The 6969-nt window shown below is 39.5% G+C and overlaps 1 pseudogene across 1 annotated transcript; it reads right to left on the bottom strand.

The window, feature by feature from the left end:
• Positions 1-3020: 3020 nt before the first annotated feature.
• Positions 3021-5361, bottom strand: LOC123723659 (fish-egg lectin-like; annotated as a pseudogene). Its single transcript, XR_014381212.1, has 5 exons — positions 5204-5361; positions 4881-5114; positions 4498-4715; positions 4246-4364; positions 3021-3576 (listed from the first exon to the last, which is right to left on the bottom strand). The product of XR_014381212.1 is annotated as a fish-egg lectin-like (transcript).
• Positions 5362-6969: the final 1608 nt, after the last annotated feature.

The following is a 6969-nucleotide window of genomic DNA, read 5'->3' as shown; positions in this document are numbered from 1 at the left end:
TTTTATGGCATCTGTGACCAACAGATGCATATCTGTATTCCCAGTCATGTGAAATCCATAGATTAGGACCTAATGATTTCCTAAAATGAACTGTAACTCAGTAAAATCTTTGAAATTGTTGCATGTTTTTGTTCAGTATAGATAGCTACAATAGTTGTCTTGGTAACCAAACAGAGACTTACCAGTTTAGCTAACCAAACCATCAGTCGTGGTCTGCTATTATGATAATCAAATTCAACAATGACAATAATGTTTTGAATTGAACTTTTGTAGGTTCAATAGCAGCTCAAATGTAGAACATGTAAGAATGAACTTGCCATTGAATTCTAATGTTTTGATATACCATTCGTTAGAGAGAAATAATGCACGCTCTAGAATGCCCTTCAAGACAATTAAAAACGAGTATTCGAAGATGCCATGATATAAGTGATTTTAAAGCTTCTGTTGTTTTCCTTTGTGACCCACATACTGTACTTGGTAGGTGGTATATTTGTAGAGTTTTTTGATAAGGTTGCTAAGCACCAAAGCGTTATAGTCCGGCACATGAGGAATTGAAAAATTGTATGGTTGAGAGGGATGAGGCAAAAGTGATGGCAAATAGGTCTGGCTGTACAACCGATTGGCAAACATACTGTAAATTGAGAAATCATGTGTCTAAACTGAATGAAAAGAAGAAACTACACTATGAAACAAAGATAAATAGCATAAAGAATTATAGTAAAATGTTTTGGAGTACCTTCAATGAAAATTTGGGCAAAAAGGCAAACTTCTCTCCATCATTCATTTAATCCGATTGCTCATTCATCACAAAACCCATTGGTATTGCCAACTACTTTAATGATTTTTTCATTGGCAAGAATAGCAAACTTAGGCATGACATGCCAGAAACAATTTTTTGTTTGTTGTTAAATGTCTATCAACAATGACAAGTCACTGGGGTCTGACAACTTGGATGGAAAATTACTTAGGATAAATCCTCTTGACGTTACCCTAGGATAGGGGGCACCACAGCGCATTTTGGAAAAAATACGTGCCCATTTTCAACGGCCTACTAATCAAACTCAGAAGCTAGGATATGCATATGATTAATACCTGTGGATAGAAAACACCCTAAAGTTTCTAAAACTGTTTGAATGGTGTCTGTGAGTATAACAGAACTCATATGGCAGTCAAAACCCCGAGACCGATTGAAACAGGAAGTGGAATTCTGAATTGTGGACTCAACTTCACGTCGTTGCCTATTATTCACACCGTGAGCTATCGTTCATTGAGCACTTCCTATTGCTTCCACAAGAGGTCCCCAGTCTTTACAAAGTGTTTTGAGCCTTCTACTGTCGAAACTCAGTGAATGAGACCCGTTGGAAATTGGTCACAGGGGGAGGGCCATCACCATTATGACGCCGGCGGCCCTGTCTACCCCCACCTTTCGAAATGTTTTGAAACACAATGCAATCGTCCCCCTCGAATCTTATTGGCTCTCTTGTTGAAACAGGCCCTGAAGATTTATGTTATACAACGTTTGACATGTTTGAACGAACCTAAATGGGAAAAAAAATATATATTTTGAAATGTAGCCCGGCAGAGCATTTGGATACAGCATTCAGAAGCGCTAACAACAGCAAGCTAATGGAACATAAAGGATGGACTTTTTCGACCGAAAATACATCTGTTGTGGACCTGGGATTCCTGGAAGTGCTTTCTAATGAAGACAACTAAAGGTAAGCGATTATTGACAATATTATACAAGATTAGATGTGATATGCGATTGTTCCAAGATGGCGCCGAGCTCGGTTTACTAGCTCATTTTCTGAGTATCGCATCCCCTTTTATCGCTAAGTGTGATTACCCAGTAAAGTTATTTTTAAATCTGGTATGACAGGTGCTTTCAAGAGATATTCATCTATAAATCTTAGAATGACAATATTACATTTTAAAAATGTTTTCGAATAGTAATTCAGTAAATTGTAGCACTGTTTCCCTGGATGCATTTGACGGGAAAATAGTTAGTCAACGTCAGACGCCGATGTAAAATGCTGTTTTCATATATAAATATGAACTTTATTGAACAAAAGAATGCATGCATTGTGTAACATGATGTCCTAGGTGTGTCATCTGATGAAGTTTGTAAAAGGTTAGTGCTGCATTTAGCTGTTTTTTGGTTATTTGTGATGCATGTGGTTGGTCGGAAAATGGCTATGTTGCTGCTTTTACAATGGACTCCTCTAACATAATCTAATGATTTGCTTTTCCTGTAAAACCTTTTTGAAATCGGACGACGTGGGTCGATTCAGGAGAGGTGTATCTATAAAACGATATGAGACGGTCCTATATTTGAAAAAAGAAAAATATTACATTTCGTTATGCTAATGTCGCTAGGAGTTTTCCCTGGATTTTGATCCCGCATACGGGACGGGACGCTGGAGAGGATAATAGCGGACGATATTGCCACTCCTATTTGCCGTATCTTCATTAGAAAGTGTGCGCCCTCAGGCTTGGAGGGAAGAAAAAGTTATTCCCCTAACTAAAAATAGTAAAGCCAACCAGCTAACGTTAGACATTTAGCCAGAATGTGTAACATATTGTACGCTTTGCAAATTTTTTACATATACTACCAATTGTAATTCGTAACACATCATACGAAATGGAAATGGACATCCACAAATGAATACATCCCATACGAAATGTAACATATCATACTAAATTGAGTGTCTCGGATTTACGTACAGAATAATACTAAATACTCTGAGACCAGGTTGCCAGGCTCCGCTGAGAGCTAGGTGTAGTGGTGGTAAGGATTCTCTCCATGGTGCTGAAAGGAAGCTCTGCTGTTGGGATAGCTTTATGTAGGGCTTAACAGTTTGCGGGCAGTTTGTGTTGTGCAGTGGTTTTGCTGGCATGTATCTAAAAAAAAATTGGTTGAGTTTGCCCCACCAAGATTTCGATGCTAAAATCACCACTGGCAGAGCAACCTAAAATCCCTCTGTTCAATATCATAAAAAAAAAAAACAATAACACAGAAATTACAATAGTTTCAAAATGAATGCTTTATTTTTGCAGGAAATGATTATATAATGAGATAATAAACAATGACAAGGATTCTTTCCAATCCTATTGATGACCTCTGAAGCACAGCAAAACCCATGTGGATTGTGAGCAACATGACCGTGCCCTAGTTTACACTACACTTAAATAGCCTCCATGGCAAAGATCTATTGAAGTGTTAATCAAGGAGTTGTCAAGAAAATATAAAATCTTCAATGATATTTTTTTTAAATGTCAATAAGATCATTGAAGAACTGAAAATAATAGGTAGAGCAATAGGTTTTAAAATGAAGGATTTTTATGAACTAAAGGCTTTTCCAGAAAGAGAGATCAATGAGTTCGCCAGGGAACTTTAGACAGATCCCGAACGGCCTTCAGCTACAGAGAAGAGGCTAATGTGTGCACACCATGGTGACGGCAGACTTGGAGACGACCCAAAGACGGCCCAGGTCGTAGGTCACGTGGCCCATGAGCATACACATTGGGATATTGCTCCATCCGGTGCCCTCTGGTTTACTGGCTGTGATGCCGTCTCTGTGTTGAAGAAAGGGTTGGGGTTCATGTTTTAAAGCTTATCCATTTTATTAAGTACATCCTTTTTGGGACTTTAATAATTAAATATAGCCATTGATTTTTGAAGAATATAACTTCTGCCTCTTGAGCTTTATTCAACCACATCAGAAGCCAAAATGTAAGCTTTTACTCAATTGTTTGTAAACAATGTTATTGTAAACAAACAATGTATTGCTTTAAAAAACATGTTAAAAAGAATGTAAACAAAAAATTGTTGTGTCTTTGCATCCGTAGCTCCATGTATGAATGTGAGAGTGGTTACATTTCTCTAACTACATTCCTCAGCTGTTTACCCAGAACAAGTGGTGGGGTGTCTGGGAAGTTGTTGTTTTTTATCCCAAACTGTAGCTTTACAGGACATCCAACTTTTACATATTTTATCGTACACTGTCTACACATTTCTTAATAAGTCCTATAAGTTTAGATCTGATTATATTTAACTGATTTTATTCATGTACCTACAGTATTTTAGTTTTTGTGTAAAGAGATTCACATGGCATGTACTGTAAGGATCAGAGTTATAATTAAAGATATACCATTATTATTTTAAATTATTATTACAAGTCATTTTCAAGTTAATACTGTTGGGGGGGGGAGTGGACCATACACATAGTTCAGTAGCAACCTTACCTGGTATAAACACTACCCGCAGAGTTGACCCCAAAGACACTACCATCAGTTGCCACCTCAATCATGGAAAGCTTGCCATCAATGTGACTCCACCCCTTGTTTTGGCAGTCTTGATTCAGCTGGAAACAAAATGATACAATCAGGGTTTTAGGACAATTTCAACAGTTATAATATGAAACAGTTTTAAAATAACTGACACTCTCCATCCTCTACTACTCTACTCCAGCTCTCACACTCTTTCCCAGATCTTACACTCATTAAGTAGATATCATCATTCTTGTTGACTGCCCAGCACCCAAAGGGTCCGCAGCTGTAGTACTTCACAGCTCCTGGCAATCCTGTCCATGGAAGGGGTGAGCCTGGACCCTTGTAGCCAACTGTGGCACTACTTGTCAGACAGTATGGAGTATCGTTCATGTTAGCCCCCACAATAAACTGTTCACCTCCAGCATCCAACTGTTTCAGAAGGCCTGAAGACCACAAAGGCAGACAGACAAGCAAACAAGGAGTACTGCCAAATTACCTACAAGTTACAATTTAAAACATCAATCGTTTTTTTCAACAGCCTGATGGTATCAGGAAAGCTAATAAGCAGGTGTCCTCTGGATAAATATTGAGTAATGCTCTCCACTTACCTGCAGCTTGAACCCAGTTACCGGCCACATACTTGTAGATTGCATAGTCCTTGTTGACACCCCAGATCCCTGCTGGTCCTACAGTGATATGCTTCAGGGAACCAGGCAGACGGATCCATTAATCACCTACCAGGTAGTAGGGGATTTGACTTGTGTCCGTAGCAACCACTTGCCCCAGTCCTGCATCGATCTGCATCAGATTCTTGATGTTTACTACCTCCTGACAGTCCCATGCTATGGAGACAAAGACATATGAGTAGAGTACACCAACAAAAACTTCAACTCCAAGTTGATCAAGCATGTTTCAGATGATGGTAACTTACCATGACTGATGGTCAGGAGACAGAGGACCAATAGGACGGCTGCAGTGGCTCTCATGATGTCTATGTAGATCTACAGTATACGTTTGGTTGTACACCAGACTTCAATTGTCCCATTGGAAGACTTTGCGCTTTTATAGCCCTGCACACAGCTGTCAGCAATGATGGCTCCTGTTCCACCTGTTTAGCGAAGACTTGATGGTGTCCGGTGTCTGGGAGAGGGGAGAGGAGAGTTCCTTTGTTCTTCTCACGTTTTCTCTGTTTACATTTTGAAATACAGTGCCTATAGAAAGTCCACACCCACCTTGGATTTCTTCAGATTGTATTCACAAAGTGGGATTAAAACGGATATAATAGCAAGATAATAGCAATTTTATTGTCATCCATCTACACAAAATACTCTGTAGTGTCAAAGTGAAAGAAAACTGATATACTTTTAAATGAATGCAAAATAAAACACAAATGTACCTCAATTATATAAGTTTTAACCCCCCTGAATCAATACATGGTAAAAACACCTTTGGCAGCGATTACAGTGGTGAGTCTTCTTGGGTTAGTCTCATAAGAGCCTTGCACACCTATATTGTGCAATATTTACCCATTTCTCTTTTAAAAACTTCTTAAAGCAACACTATATATACAAAGTATGTGGACACCGACAAATTTGTGGATTCAGCTATTTCAGCAACACCCATTGCTGACAGGTGTCTAAAATCGAGCAAACAGCCATGCAATCAACATAAACAAACATTGGCATTAGAATGGCCTTACTGAAGAGCTCAATGACTTTCAACTTGGCACAGTCATAGGATGCCACCTTTCCAACAAGTCAGTTCGTCAAATTTCTGCCCTGCTAGAGCTGCCCCGGTCAACTGTAAGTGCTGTTATTGTAAAGTGGAAACATCTAGGAGCATCAACGGCTCAGCCATGATGTGGTAGGCCAAACAAGCTCACAGAACTGGACTGCCAAGGTGCTGAAGTGTGTAGCACGTAAAAATAGTCTGTTCTCGGTTGCAACACTCACTATCGAGTTCCAAACTGCCTCTGAAAGCAATGTCATCGTTCTCTTGAGTGATGAATTCCGCCTCACCATCTCAAATAAAATAGAATTGTGTTTGTCACATGCGCCGAATACAACAGGGGTAGACCTTACAGTGAAATGCTTACTTACAAGCCCTTAACCAACAATGCAGTTGAAATAAATAAGTATTAAGTAAAAAATGGATAAGTAAAAAATAACAAATAATTAAAGAGTAGTAAAATAACAGTAGTGAGGCTATATAGAGGGGGTACCGGTACAGAGTCAATGTGTAGCACAGGTTAGTCAAGGTAATTGAGGTGGCAGTCTGACGGATGAATCTGGGTTTGGCGGATGCCAGGAGAACGCTACCTGCCCAAATGCATATTGCCAACTGTAAAGTTTGGTGGAGGAGAAATGATGGTCTGGGGACGGTTTTCATGGTTTGGGTTAGGCCCCACTATGTCATATAGTTTATGTAAAGGTGTTGTGGATCATGCCTAGACTGCAATTTGCAAGTGTTGCCATAGATTTTCAAGCAGACTTAACTCAAAACTGTAACTTGACCACTCAGGAACATTCACTGTCTTCTTGGTAACCAACCAATGTAGATGTGTCTTAGTGTTGTATTAGTGCCGCCCCCGGCAAGATGCCTCCCTGGGCGGCTGCCCATGTCGCCTATATCTAAATCCGCCACTGTATGTATGGGGGACAGAGGAAGGGTCAGCCCCCTATTATTTCACACAGAGTA

The sequence above is a fragment of the Salmo salar genome, chromosome 17 (assembly GCF_965601325.2).
Source record: "Salmo salar chromosome 17, fSalSal1, whole genome shotgun sequence".
Lineage (NCBI taxonomy): Eukaryota > Metazoa > Chordata > Actinopteri > Salmoniformes > Salmonidae > Salmo > Salmo salar.
The sequence above is the reverse complement of the archived record's forward strand: the minus strand, read 5'-3'. Positions and strand labels throughout refer to the sequence as shown.